Consider the following 15,634-nt stretch of genomic DNA (forward strand, 5'->3'; position numbering starts at 1 on the left):
CTGCTGTGAAGCCAGTAGCAGGGCCGGACCAAATGAGTTGTAAGGGGGGGGGGGGGGGGGGTTCCTCCTTTTTTGGGGGGGCAAATCAGCGAAGTGGCGAAGCCACAAGCTTTGCAGGCGCGCGAACTAGGGGGGTCCGGGGGCATGCTCCCCCGGAAAATTTTAGAAAAACGGTTAAAATCTGTGCAATCTGGTGCATTCTGGGCCTTGTTTTGAGGGTTAAGAGCAGCATTGTTTTGGTGCTAAAACTAGTAAAAAAAAAAACCACTCAAAGCAAGGTACATGCTTTTCCAGGGGTGGGGTTCCGGAACCCCTGGAACCCCCCCTTGGGTCCGGCCCTGAGTAGGTTATTTGAGAAATAAAAATAGCGTCAGACTTATCTTTCTTTCCTTTGTGGGTTCCCTTTGATGGTTCAGTGATTAGGCGTTCTTTTACGTAGGAAAACTGGAGCCGCTTCGGTCGAGTTCACAGTGCCCGACTCAGTGACTTTACTCGATCACACTCGGCCGACCACGCAGGCGGTCATTTCTTTCTTTCTTTAACGTCGTTTTCAACCGTTCAAGGTTATATCGCGACGGGGAAAAGGGGGGAAGGGGATGGGATAGAGCCACTTGTTAATTGTTTCTTGTTCACAAAAGCAGGCGGTCATTTGAAGTTTGTCATGAAGTGGAATATGCGAATAAAGAAGTTAATTTTATTACTACGTACTCTGCCCTTGAGTTAAACTGACTCTTTCACTCTTCACACTACACACTTCACACACAGAATTTGCGGGAGGATACAGACTTGTTATTTCTTCACAACCGAATTACAATACAATTCTTCACATCAATACTGCAATACCAATCACCACTCACGAACGCACAGTTCACACAGTGATGATATTGCACTGAATCACTCAATACATATTCAGTACATAGTATAACAATCTTTCGTAACCCTACTTTCTCAATATTAGATTATTCCACAAGAGAGGATGTTGACAGACACTCACGAGTTCGTAGTTCTCACTTCATGCCGTCCTTTACACACTCTTGTGCCACTGTAATCCATGCATATACCGGTTTCCAATTCTCACGCAGTTCCTCCCCGAGAAACACTACTTCGCCCTTTGCGAACAGCGGTACCGGTACGTCTCAACGTCCAGTGTTCATGATCAGTGGGGACTCCACCGTCCATCCACCTTCGCCGATGTGACTTCTTATCCTGATGTTAGGAAACGCTACCGTTGCTGAGCTTTGGTTCAGTTTTGTGTGTTGCATGTAGTTGACTTATTTTTACTTTGTGGGAAAGTACCGATATTATATTTTGTAAACACAATATTTATGCTTGGACGAGAATGCAGGTGAACTTTCTAGTCCTGTCAAAACAAGTTGTTTACCATGCTGTTCTTAGTGTGAGTTCGTGGCGTTCGTTCGGATTAAGTGCGTCGGCCCTTTTGATGTACGTCACAGAGAATGTCGCTAGTTTAGTCCATGCACGGCTCGTATAATGTAGTTGTTTCATGTTCGGTCTGGAATATTCTCGAGATTGAGTATTTACTATATATGCCAGCGCGATTTGTATGTAAAAAAGCTTCTATTTGAGTTCTGCTACGATGTGCAGTTGTATGTATTGAATGCTGAATAAATCCTCGAACTCAATTTGACGAGTTGTTTTCTGCTGCTGCGAAGACGGGCGACGTAGAATAAAAGAACACAACTATACGACGTTTGAGAACTTGTGGCAATCTCAAGTGTCGTGTAACAATTGGGGGCCAAGCCAAGGATCTACGTTTAACGCCAAGGGTTTTCCAGTAACAAGGACCAGTGTCAAGACAGTCACAGGAGGTAGCCATCAATCGGGTGTATCCTGAGGGAGGAGGTGCAGTAGAGACTGTGTTCTTTTAGAAGACTACATTCGTCTACGTTCGTGGCTGTGAAAGAATACAGACGAACGCACCGGAAAAGACCAGAATGGCTGAGTTCTGGGCAAAAGGAGTTGAACTGGGACTGAAAGGCAAGCAGCTGACGGAGTTCGTCGAGTCCCAGACACGACTGCTGGCGCAGCGTGAAGAAAGACAAGCGCAGCGTGAGCGTGAAGAAAGACAAGCGCAGCGTGAAGAAAAAGAAAGACAAGCGCAGCGTAAAGAAAGACAAGCGCAGCGTGAAGATAAAGAAAGACAGGCGCAGCGTGAAGAAAGAGAAAGAGAAGCACAGCGTGAAGAAAGGCAAATTGAGCTGAAACGCTTGGAGCTCCAGATAGAAATTGAGACGAAGTGCTTAGAGCTTCAGACAGAAATGGTGCGTGTTCAAAATGAGCACGAGGCACCACGCCAAAGAGATAACCAGCAGCAAATGTTACACAGGGCACCGAAACTTCCAGCATTCGCTGACGGGAAGGACCAGATCGACTGCTACCTTGCAAGATTCGAGAGGTTCGCTGAGAGTGCTAGATGGCAGCGCGACGACTGGGCGATTCAACTCAGCGCACATTTGACTGGGGCAGCACTTGAGGTCTACACTAGACTCTCAAATGATGACGCCAGAGACTATGATGTAACTGAAGGAAGCTCTGTTGCGTTGCTACAACTTCACTGAAAGGGGCTACCGTCAACGCTTCCGCGAATGCCAGCCATTGTCTGGAGAGACACCGAGCCAGTTTGTGGAGCGCCTGTCGTCATACCTGCAGAAGTGGGTGGAGTTATCAGGTGAAGAGCAGTCATACGAGAGTCTGCGGGACTTGATCGTGAAGGAGCAGTTCCTTAATGCCTGCCCGAAGGACCTGGCGACCCGCTTGGAAGAGCAAAAACTGCGGGGTTTGAAGGACATTACTGATGCTGCTGAGCGTTATCTCATTGCTCATGGAAGGACCCTGGGGACGTCAAAGTCATCGAAACCTTTCCAGAAGAGTGGGAACCAGGGAAACCAACCTGCCAAGGGACAAACTGAGTCCGCACCATCATCCAATGAAGGGCAGAACATAACGTGTTTCCATTGCAATGCCAAGGGTCACCGAGTCGCCAACTGTCCCCAAAAGAAAAATAACGGACATGTCAATGACAAAGCGCAAGAACATCGACGGAGATATTACGACAACAAGAGGCAAACGAGTGGCTCGAACCAACAAGTATGTGCGAGCAGCGTCATACTTCCAAGGGCTGCCGAGCAAGTGGCTACACCATCGGACGTGGAAGAATGTATATCTGATGGCCAGCTTCTACTCACCAATGGCAGGTCAATCTCTGTCGTCGCCAGCGCAGCTGTGTCAGTGTCGAACATGCCCGTGTCGAAGGGATTTGTTGAGAAGCAGGAAGTGACTGTTCTCAGAGATTCGGGCTGCAATGGAGTCATTGTCAAAGAGGATCTGGTGCCAACAGAGAAATTCACTGGTGACTTCAAGTGGACGCTCATGGCTGACAGCAAATGCGTGAAGGCACCAGTGGTAAAAATCCAGATCGATACTCCATACTTCACCGGTGAAGTTGAGGCCGTCTGCCTGAAGAAGCCCTTGTACGATCTACTAATTGGGAACATTGGGGGTGCGAGACGTCCTGATGACCCTGATGTCGAATGGAGAATGGGCGCAGCTCAGCCTGCTGTTGAGGAGGAAGACCCACTGCCATTCGCGAATGAAGATATCAGCGAACTGTTACGAGATGACAGAGCAACTGTGCATCGCCGCGACCAGCCGCAGGTTGTAAGCGCTGTGACGACCAGAGCCCAGGCGAAGAAGGACAAAACAACTACGCCACTCAGGGTCACCAACAGTTCTGCAACTGCTGTCGTGGACAGGGATCAGCTGATTCAGCTACAGGAAGCTGATTCGACCTTGACAAAGTACAGGAGTCGTCCTGTCAAGGAGATGACTAAGGGCGAAGGCACTGTGCAATTTGAAGTAAAGGCCAAGATCCTGTACAGAGTGTTCCAGCACGCGAGAGTCAACGGTGGGAAGCCATTACGTCAAGTTCTGGTGCCTCAACCACTTAGGCGCCAGGTGATGGAGGTGGCCCACGACTCTATTATGGGAGGTCACCTGGGGGTCAAGAAGACATCGGACAGAATCCAGGCTGCGTTTTACTGGCCAGGACTGCATGCAGATGTGACTCGATTCTGCCGATCGTGCGATATTTGCCAGAAAACCATACCTCGAGGAAGGGTCCCGAAAGTACCGTTGCAGAAGATGCCTTTGATCGACCGACCTTTCAAGAGGGTGGCCATTGACCTCATCGGCGAGATAAAACCGCCAAGTGAAGCGGGTCATCGTTGGGTACTGACCCTGGTAGACTATGCAACCAGGTACCCAGAAGCCGTGCCTCTGAAGAAAATTGACACAGAGACTGTTGCCGAGGCACTTGTGGACATTTTCAGCAGAATTGGGGTTCCTGAAGAGATCCTCACAGACCTGGGGACACAGTTTGTCTCTGAATGCATGGAAGAGGTCAACAGGCTGCTGAGCATTCGTCACTTGACTACGACACCCTATCACCCGATGTGCAATGGGCTGGTAGAAAAATTCAATGCGACGCTGAAGTCCACGCTGAAGAAACTATGCAGTGAGCAGCCAAGGCAGTGGCATCGCTACATCAATGCCTTGCTGTTTGCATACAGGGAGGTGCCACAAGAGTCCACTGGATTCTCCCCGTTCGAGCTGATGTACGGGCGGACCGTGAGAGGCCCGATGCAGATACTAAAGGAATTGTGGACGAAAGATGTGGACACACCTGAAGTGAAGAACAGTTACCAGTACGTGTTCGAGTTGCGAGAGAAACTGGAGGAGACTCTCGAGATTGCGAGAGAAAACTTGAGAAAGTCTCAGGATAGTGGAAAGCACTACTACGACCGCAAAGCCGTAAACAGGAAGTTTACACCAGGTAACAAAGTGCTGATACTGCTCCCCACTGATCACAACAAACTACTGATGCAGTGGAAAGGCCCATACGAGGTTGAGGCCGTGGTAGGGATCAACGACTACAAGGTGAATGTCGGCAAGAAGTCCAAGATCTACCACGCTAACCTCCTGAAACTGTATGTGGAGAGACCTCCGGAAGCAGTACAGGTCGCAGCAAGTGTGGAAGAACCAGCCGAACTAGACGAGTTCGACGGTGAGGAACTACTGGAGTTGGGAGACCTCCACAAGAAAGAGGGAGTGGATGACGTCAAGTTAGGACCTGACCTGACAGAAGACCAGCAGAAGGAGCTGCATGATTTTATGGGCGACTTCACCCATAGGTTCTCTGATGTTCCAGGCTCTACGTCCTTGGTCGAACATGAAGTCCACCTCACATCTGACGTTCCTGTTCGCTCAAAACCATACCCTATCCCGTTTCAGGCTCGGGAATCCTTGAAGAAGGACATCGACAACATGTTGAAGATGGGGGTCATCCGTGAGTCATCATCCCCTTACTCATCTCCCGTTGTTGTTGTCAAGAAGAAAGACGGTACAAACAGGGTATGCATTGACTTCAGGAAAGTGAATAAGATCACCGTGTTTGACCCTGAACCAATGCCGACGGCGGCTGATCTGTTCCGACGGTTGACTGGCAGTAAGATCTTCTCAAAGATCGATCTCAGCAAGGGATATTGGCAGATTCCTGTGCGCGAAGAGGACATACCAAAGACCGCCTTTGCAACTCCAGACGGAACGTATGAGTGCCTGCGGATGCCTTTTGGCATGGTGAACAGTGGTGCTACCCTTACGAGGGGAATGCGAAAAATGCTCAAAGGAATGAAGAATGTTGTGTACTACTGGGATGATCTGCTAGTCCACACGGAGACCTTTGAGGAGCATCTGGAGACTTTGAGGGAATTGTTTTCCCGCCTGACAAAAGCTAATCTGACCGTGAGACCCAGCAAGTGCATTTTGGGGACCGACAACGTTGACTTCATAGGTCATTCACTGAAGGAAGGTCAAAAGGGGCTTTTGTTGGAAAACGTCACCAAGATCCTCAATGCGCCACGTCCTGTAACCAAGAAGCAGGTGCGATCCTTCCTTGGATTGGCTGGGTACTACAGAGAGTTCATTCCAAACTTCGCCGCCATAACGGCGCCTTTGTCGGACATGACCCGAAAAGGATGCCCCAACCGAATACTCTGGGGATCAGCTCAGGAGAAGGCATACCAGACCGTGCGCGACCTGATGTCACGAGACCCGGTGCTACGCCTTCCTGATACTGCCAAAGAGTTCATCTTGCGTACAGACGCATCGGACGAAGGGATCGGCGCCATGCTGATGCAAGAGCATGGAGGTAAACCGTTTCCGGTCAGCTATGCCAGCAAGAAGCTGTCAGGAGCCGAGAAGAACTACTCGACCATGGAGAAAGAGTGTTTAGCCATCGTGTGGGGAATCAAGAAATTTGAACTCTACCTCCAAGGGGTGAAATTCGTGCTTCAGACTGATCACAAACCCCTCACCTACCTGAACTCTGCAAAGTTTGTGAATAATCGTATCATGAGGTGGGTGATGTACTTGCAGAACTTTGATATGCGAGTGGAATCGATCAAAGGTTCAGACAATGTTGGAGCAGATTTTCTCAGCCGAGTATGTGATTAAAACTGTGTTCATTCTCCAACAGACTAATGTACATACCTGGATTTCAATCTGTTATGTATACATAACATGTGTACAGGTAGCGTTTCAATGATTGAAAGAAATTAGGTAAATTTCTTCTGGTGTTGGGGGTAATGTTAGGAAACGCTACCGTTGCTGAGCTTTGGTTCAGTTTTGTGTGTTGCATGTAGTTGACTTATTTTTACTTTGTGGGAAAGTACCGATATTATATTTTGTAAACACAATATTTATGCTTGGACGAGAATGCAGGTGAACTTTCTAGTCCTGTCAAAACAAGTTGTTTACCATGCTGTTCTTAGTATGAGTTCGTGGCGTTCGTTCGGATTAAGTGCGTCGGCCCTTTTGATGTACGTCACAGAGAATGTCGCTAGTTTAGTCCATGCACGGCTCGTATAATGTAGTTGTTTCATGTTCGGTCTGGAATATTCTCGAGATTGAGTATTTACTATATATGCCAGCGCGATTTGTATGTAAAAAAGCTTCTATTTGAGTTCTGCTACGATGTGCAGTTGTATGTATTGAATGCTGAATAAATCCTCGAACTCAATTTGACGAGTTGTTTTCTGCTGCTGCGAAGACGGGCGACGTAGAATAAAAGAACACAACTATACGACGTTTGAGAACTTGTGGCAATCTCAAGTGTCGTGTAACACCTGACATCGTCACGAACTCTCCAGTGTGGGTTCCAACCCCCGGACACCGTCATGGAAACTGACTCCTAAAGAATTGTTTGTTTGTTTGTTTGCTTAACGCCCAGCCGACCACGAAGGGCCATATCAGGGCGGTGCTGCTTTGACATATAACGTGCGCCACACACAAGACAGAAGTCGCAGCACAGGCTTCGTGTCTCACCCAGTCACATTATTCTGATACCGGACCAACCAGTCCTAGTACTAACCCTATAATGCCAGACGCCAGGCGGAGCAGCCACTAGATTTCCAATTTTAAAGTCTTAGGTATGACCCGGCCGGGGTTCGAACCCACGACCTTCCGATCACGGGGCGGACGCCTTACCACTGGGCCAACCGTGCCGGTCCCTCCTAAAGAATTAACCTAAGTCTTAATATAACATTCTCTTAAACCAACTCTTCTTTCTAAACACTGAGTCGTACGTGTATCACCTCTCTCGTTCATTCTTCCTTTCTACATTCGCATTCCAAGCTAAACGTACATCATTTTACACACGTACTTCTGACATTTCATGTATGTCATTCCGTCCACAATCAATATCCAAGCTATACTAACCCATGGATCACTTAATCCATAAAGGACACTACCATACATAGCATCAACATCTTAACATAACATAGATGCGTAACAACATTTAGGATTAAAATCACGACGTCTTTACAAAATCTTATCTTCAAATACCAGTCCTAGTTACTCACATCTTTGTGACAGATACTGATGCGGAATCCACTATTCAACTTGACTTGACGCGTTGACTGAGTTAATTGTGTCCGTGCGTAGACAGTCTACTACCAGTCACTCAATACAATACATGGAAGAAAAAATGCGTCTCAAACATATAGAATATTGCAAACGTCTTGGTTGTTACCCAAGGTCCGCTATGAAAGGAACATGTCTGTACAAAAGAAGGGACTGAACACACTCATCGACAAAATTCAACTTAGCCTCGAGTGCCTCCCTTGGACCCCTCTCTCTCTCTCTCTCTCTCTCTCTCTCTCTCTCTCTCTCGCTCTCTCTCTCTCTCTCTCCCTCCCCCTCTGTCTCTCTCCAAGGGCGGATCAATTCACTTTGGAGGGGGGTGGGTTACAAAATGACTGCGAAGATACAAGTTGACGGCGCCGAAGGCGCCTAAGCCTCTAGGGGGGTCCGGGGGCATGCCCCCCCGGAAATTTTTTTTATCCAAAGAAGCAAAATAGAGCTATCTGGTGCATCCTGAGCTAATAAATTACCTCTTTTTGGGGGGGGGGGGGGTGGGGGGTGGGGAGGTTACGTAACCCGTGTAACCCCCCCCCCCCCCAGATCCGCCCTTGCAGTCTCTCTCTCTCTCTCTCTCTCTCTCTCTCGCTCTCTTTCTCTCTCTCTCTGTCTGTCTGTCTGTCTCTCTCTCTCTCTCTCTCTCTCTCTCTCTCTCTCTCTCTTCCTTTTTTCTCTCTTTCTTACCAATAAGTTTAGAAGTTGTGCTCGCCAATAGCAGAACGCGTAGGTATTCAGTCAAGATATTCAAGGTATTACAATTAACGTTAATATGATGCAAACATCATCTCTCGCCGACTTGAAAGTGCTGGGTTCTGTGTACTGAATACTAAAATTCGATGCTAGAAAAGCTGACACAAAAGTACTTCACTGATCATTAAACTCGAACTTCGAGAAATGTCAACGTATGAAATGCAAGTGCAATAACTAAAGCGTTTCTTCCAGTCTGTGTGTGTGCGCAAGATAATGCAACAAGTCGCGTAAGGCGAAAATACAATATGTAGTCAAGTAGCTGTCGAACTCACAGAACGCAATGCCATTTTTAATAATAATAATAATAATAACGATTACTTATATAGCGCGTAAACCTCGTGGTGACGAGCCCAGAGCGCTTAGAAAGTCACAAATATCGACGAAAACAGCACAAACAAGGGAGAGACTAGTCAACGCAGCCTCCCGGCGCGAGAGCAGTTCATTAAAAGTCATTTTTCAGCAAGACCGTATACTCGTAGCATCGTCAGTCCACCGCTCATGGCAAAGGCAGTGAAATTGACAAGAAGAGCGGGGTAGTAGTTGCGCTAAGAAGGATAGCACGCTTTTCTGTACCTCTCTTTGTTTTAACTTTCTGAGCGTGTTTTTAATCCAAACATATCATATCTATATGTTTTTGGAATCAGGAACCGACAAGGAATAAGGTGAAAGTGTTTTTAAATTGATTTCGACAATTTAATTTTGATAATAATTTTTATATATTTAATTTTCAGAGCTTGTTTTTAATCCGAATATATGATATTTATATGTTGTTGGAATCAGCAAATGATGGAGAATAAGATAAACGTAAATTTGGATCGTTTTATAAATTTTTATTTTTTTTTTACAATTTTCAGATTTTTAATGACCAAAGTCATTAATTAATTTTTAATCCACCAAGCTGAAATGCAATACCGAAGTCCGGGCTTCGTCGAAGATTACTTGACCAAAATTTCAACCAATTTGGTTGAAAAATGAGGGCGTGACAGTGCCGCCTCAACTTTTACGAAAAGCCGGATATGACGTCATCAAAGACATTTATCAAAAAAATGAAAAAAACGTTCGGGGATTTCATACCCAGGAACTCTCATGTCAAATTTCATAAAGATCGGTCCAGTAGTTTAGTCTGAATCGCTCTACACACACACACACACACAGACACACAGACACACAGACACACAGACACACAGACACACGCACATACACCACGACCCTCGTTTCGATTCCCCCTCGATGTTAAAATATTTAGTCAAAACTTGACTAAATATAAAAAGGCTGTAGGCAATGCTCGCTAAACCAACAGACAATGTCTGGTGCCGGTATATCGGGACACGGACATCTGACTCAAATGCTATTTTTAAAACAAGTCAGACCTTACCGCAGTTTATGCATTTGATAGTTCTTTCGCAAGACACGGATGTGCATATCACAGGAACACGATAAACTAATTGAAAATTACTGTTTGACTAGTACATCTACTGGAACATTGTACAGTCCGGTCGGAACTGAAACACAAGGCTCGAAGGCTACTCATCTGACAATAGTTTGTCCGGAGTTGTTTTTACATTTAGTCAAGTTTTAACATAGAGGGGGAATCAAGACGAGGGTCGTGGTGTATGTGTGTGTGTGTGTGTGTGTGTGTGTGTGTGTGTGTGTGTGTGTGTGTGTGTGTGTGTGTCTGTGTGTCTGTCTGTCTGTGCGTGTGTGTGCGTAGAGCGATTCAGAGTAAACTACTGGACCGATCTTTATGAAATTTTACATTTTCGATAAATGTCTTTGATGACGTCATATCCGGCTTTTTGTAAAAGTTGAGGCGGCACTGTCACACCCTCAATTTTCAATCAAATTGATTGAAATTTTGGCCAAGCAATCTTCGACGAAGGCCAGACTTCGGTATTGCATTTCAGCATGGAGGCTAACAAATTAATTAATGACTTTGGTCATTAAAAATCTGAAAATTGTAATTAAAATAATTTTTTTATAAAACGATCCAAAATTACTTTTATTTTATTCTTCATCATGTTCTGATTCCAAAAACATATAAATATGTTATATTCGGATTAAAAACAAGCTCTGAAAATCAAAAATATAAAGATTATGATTAAAATTAAATTTCCGAAATCGTTTTAAAAACTATTTCATCTTATTTCTTGTCGGTTCCTGATTCCAAAAACATATAGATATGATATGTTTGGATAAAAAAACACGCTCAGAAAGTTAAAACGAAGAGAGGTACAGAAAAGCGTGCTATCCTTCTCAGCGCAACTACTACCCCGCTCTTCTTGTCAATTTCACTGCCTTTGTCACGAGCGGTGGACTGACGATGCTACGAGTATACGGTCTTGCTGAAAAATTGCATTGCGTTCAGTTTCATTCTGTGAGTTCGACAGCTTGACTAAATGTTGTATTTTCGCCTTACGCGACTTGTTTCTCTCTTTCTTCCTCTTACCAATAAGTTTTGAAGTTTTGCTCGCCAATAGCAGAACGCGTAGGTATTCAGTCAAGGTATTCAAGGTATTACAATTAACGTTAATATGATGCAAACATCATCTCTCGCCGACTTGAAAGTGCTGGGTTCTGTGTACTGAATACTAAAATTCGATGCTAGAAAAGCTGACACAAAAGTACTTCACTGATCATTAAACTCGAACTTCGAGAAATGTCAACCTATGAAAAGCAAGTGCAATAACTAAAGCGTTTCTTCCAGTCTGTGTGTGTGCGCAAGATAATGTAAAAGGCTGTAGGCAATGCTCGCTAAACCAACAGACAGTGTCTGGTGCCGGTATATCGGGACACGGACATCTGACTCAAATGCTATTTTTAAAACAAGTCCGACCTTACCGCAGTTGATGCATTTGCCAGTTCTTTCGCAAGACACGGATGTGCATATCACAGGAACACGATAAACTAATTGAAAATTACTGTGTCATCTGACGATAGTTTGTCCGGAGTTGATTTTTCTTGTTGTTTTTATCCCATTTATGATACTTCAAAAGAATCATGTTCTTTGTCATGTTAACGCAGTTACGAGCATGTGCATACTTACAGCCGGAAAAGGTCAAATCTGCCAGTTTTTTGTCTTTATTCTTCACAAGCACTGGGTAAAAAAAGGAGGCATTGTCTCATTTTCATATTTATATCTGATTGTAAGTTTGTTTTGCAGACACCACCATAAAAACGTGTTGTTGTTTTCACTTTACAAAAAAGTAAAATTCATGAAAATATAAAACTGAAATAAAACATACGAAATGACGTTGAAATTTAGGATTTGGATCCGAATCGAGCAAAATTTAATGTCAATAAAACCACAATTGACGCTATATTATTAAAAACAAACAAGCTCAAGACCAAAATTGAAATTCAATCGATCCATTAACAACAGAGATCTAAGTGAGGACACAAAAACACTGAAATAGACAGAAAAACAATCAATCAATCAATCTATCAATGAGTCTTATATCGCGCATATTCCGTGGGTACAGTTCTAGGCGCTCTGCAGTGATGCCGTGTGAGATGAAATTTTATACGGCCAGTAGATTGCAGCCATTTCGGCGCATATTTACCTTTCACGGCCTATTATTCCAAGTCACACGGGTATAGGTAGACAATTATTAACTGTGCCTAAGCAATTTTGCCAGGAAAGACCCTTTTGTCAATCGTGGGATCTTTAAGGTGCACACCCAATGTAGTGTACACGGGGGGGAGGGTTCGGACACCGAGGAGAGTCTGCACACAAAGTTGACTCTGTGAAATAAATTTCCGCCGAACCTGGGATCGAACTCACGCTGACAGCGGCCAACTGAATACAAATCCAGCGCGCTACCAACTGAGCTATATCCCCGCCCATCAGACAGAGTGCAACCTATGCACATACGGGGAAAAAATCAACATTTTACGTGCCCGGTGTGTCGATTGCATCTTTCAAAATGAAAAACATTTCGAAATTCAGCGGCCGTACCGTCCCTGACAACGTCCAAAACAAACCCACCCAACAAGTCTGGCAACAATGGCACTCTAGGCCACAACCATAGCACCGATCTTTGGTCTGAAAACTTGCTGGTAATTCGTGTTTTTGTTGGGGCTTTCGCTGGTTACTGACTTAGTTCAAATAGAGGTGCTTTGTGTTTTGCTTTATTGACATTTTATGCCTCGGGGCGGTGCCCTACATACTCAACAGGAATAGAAGGATCTCTACAATCTGCGAACATCCTCTCTGTCTCTCTGTCTCTCTGTCTGTCTGTCTGTCTTTTTAATTCTGTCTGTCTGTCTGTATGTGTGTCTCTCTCTCTCTCTCTCTCTCTCTCTCTCTCTCTCTCTCTCTCTCTCTCTCTCTCTCTCTCTCTCTCTCTCTCTGTGTATGTTTGTCAGTTTGCGCCAAGTTTGTGTGCGTGCGGGTCTCCGTGCGTGTGTGCGGTGTGCGTGTGTGTGTGTGTGTGTGTGTGGGCGGGGGTGGAGTTGATGTCAAACCTTATCTTTGACGCTCATGTCGAAGGATTCAAACAACTTGGTAAAAGAAGAACTTTAACAGATTTGAGTAAAAATAACATTGCGCGTTTATGTACAACTTCAGTGTCACATTATGAATTTGGTCGCTAACACTCTTAAGTACAGCAGGGGATGTAGCTCAGTGGTAGAGCGTTCGCTTTGCATGTGAAAGGCCCCGGGTTCAATCCCCGGCATCTCCATGTTTTTTTGTTTGTTTCTTCATGAAAATGAGTTATTCTGTACTTTTGTTGTTAGCACATGTTATTGTCGTTGTTTTGTAATTAAATTTGAAATATTTAAATGACTATACCATATTTTTTCTCTTCGTTTACTCACAGTAACGTCCTACGCACCCTCCGAGTCGATACTTTCGTGCAAAGATACTGATGTAAAATAAACAAACACAAAACTTGGCATTACCGCGCGCATGCACGCGTGTGTGCGTGTTTGTTTGAGTGAGAATGTGCACGTGTGTGCGCACGTACATGCTTGCTTGCGTGTGTGCGTGCGTGCGTGCGTGCATGTGTGTGTGCGTGTGTGTCAGTGTCAGTGTCAGTACATGTGTTTGTGTGTTTGTGTATGTGTGCTTGTATGTGTGTGTGTGTTTGTGTATGTGTGCGTGAGTGTGTGCGTGTGTGCGTGTGCGTGTGTGTGTGTGTGTGTGTGTGTGAGTTAGTTAGTTAGTGAGTGAGTGAGTGAGTGTGAGTGAGTGAGTTAGTTAGCTAGTTAGTTAGTTAGTAAGTTAGTTAATATTATATTGAACCCCTGTGTTCTTCGACCCCCATTGAACACAGTACATGCAGAAATAGAAATGCAAACGCACGCAGGCAGCATCTCAGTATCAACGCATGAAAGTTACACACACACATACAGTTAATTATTAGCACAATGTGAAGAGAAATGACACAAGACAGCACAGACAGAAATGCAGTTCGATCGATATTCTCGTGTTCCAGCTGCACATCAAATCAGGAATTTATTATTAGCTTCGTCTGTTGACTTAGCTATTTTATACGCGCATTGAATTAAACTGGCTTGCTGGCAAAACGTTGTAACTCAAATAAACTTTCTTTACTTGGTTGTGGTTTATTTATAGTTCGGAATACAACACGCCTGGAGCCAATTGATGGGACTCGCGCTATAGAAAAGTTATTTATTATTATTATTATTATTATGTCATGATTTGAGTGCGATGCGTATTTATACGAAAAGTAGATTTTGATTTTAAATTGTGCATAAGTTGCTACGCATCTCTGTCTGTCTGTCTGTTCTTTTATCCGTGAGCGTGTTTGAAGACCTTTTAAAGAGTTTTCAATTTCACAAGACCAAAATTAAATGAGTTTCAGGTGGATGAACCCGCATAATTTCAAAAAGTACATTGATTGAGTATGTGTATATATACCCCAAAAATAATTAATAGTTGGATAAAAAGCATGAATTATTCTTTCTGGTGTGATGGGCGGGGAATAATCATTGTTCTGACCCTTCACTGTCCTGACTTAACGCTTTCTGCCACGGAAGACCGGGTACACTGTTCCGGACTGTTCTGGTCATGTTTGCTCAGTGATAAGTGACTGGAGCTGACATTGTCTCGTGCTGTTTACACAACCCTCCCCTATGACAGTGACACGAACACTTATCACAATAATACTGACCACGCCGTTAAGCTGTGAACCAGGTCATCTGCCACGTGTGCTGCACCCCCTTCGCCGGTGTCATGCATGTGAAATCTTAAACCTTGTCACGACTAATTTTTCTTAGATTTAACAGCAGACAGGTTTAGAGGTATTAGCTTGGATTTAAAGAACCAAACACGAGCGTGTTAATTCTCCGCTGCGGGTGCGGCGACAGCGTGTTTGATGTGGGCGTAGTTGATTTTATTTTTCTACCTGTACGTGCGACTGACCGGACAAAAGGCGTGTCACAGTGTACTATAACCACGCTGGTCATTGACTGGGCGCATCTCTATGTCCACTGTGTGTGTGGTCAGTGTCTGCATCTCTTCGCACTGAAAGCAGGTGCGATTTGAGCTATAGGCGTCAACTGAGTTTAATTAGGGTGTGGTCGGCTTCACATAGCTATCAGTGTTAGCTGTTGAAAGGTCGGTGAGAATGTATTGGAGACGCACCTGAGCTGAGCACATAATCAGTGTCATTACTGGAGACTGACAATTAAAAAACAACCAATCACAATTGAACACTGTGTGACATTACTCAGGTTGGGTGTGCAGCGAGACGCTCTGTAAAATCACTCTCAGTTGTTGAACAGCAAGTGAAAATGCATCGAAGACGCAGCTGATCGTGTCTTCAATCATCAAGTTTCACTCTAGGAAAGTGACGACAAGAAAAACAACCAGAGCACAAGAAACGAAAGTCAGCTGTTGAACGGCCAGTGAGATTGCATGGGA

At 44.7% G+C, this 15,634-nt stretch overlaps 1 non-coding gene across 1 annotated transcript; it reads left to right on the top strand.

The window, feature by feature from the left end:
- Positions 1 to 13,355: 13,355 nt before the first annotated feature.
- Trnaa-ugc (transfer RNA alanine (anticodon UGC)) lies at positions 13,356 to 13,427 on the top strand. The gene has a single exon. It is a non-coding gene; the product is annotated as a tRNA-Ala (tRNA).
- The last annotated feature ends 2,207 nt before the right edge of the window (positions 13,428 to 15,634 follow it).

Source organism: Littorina saxatilis, linkage group LG2 (assembly GCF_037325665.1).
Source record: "Littorina saxatilis isolate snail1 linkage group LG2, US_GU_Lsax_2.0, whole genome shotgun sequence".
Lineage (NCBI taxonomy): Eukaryota > Metazoa > Mollusca > Gastropoda > Littorinimorpha > Littorinidae > Littorina > Littorina saxatilis.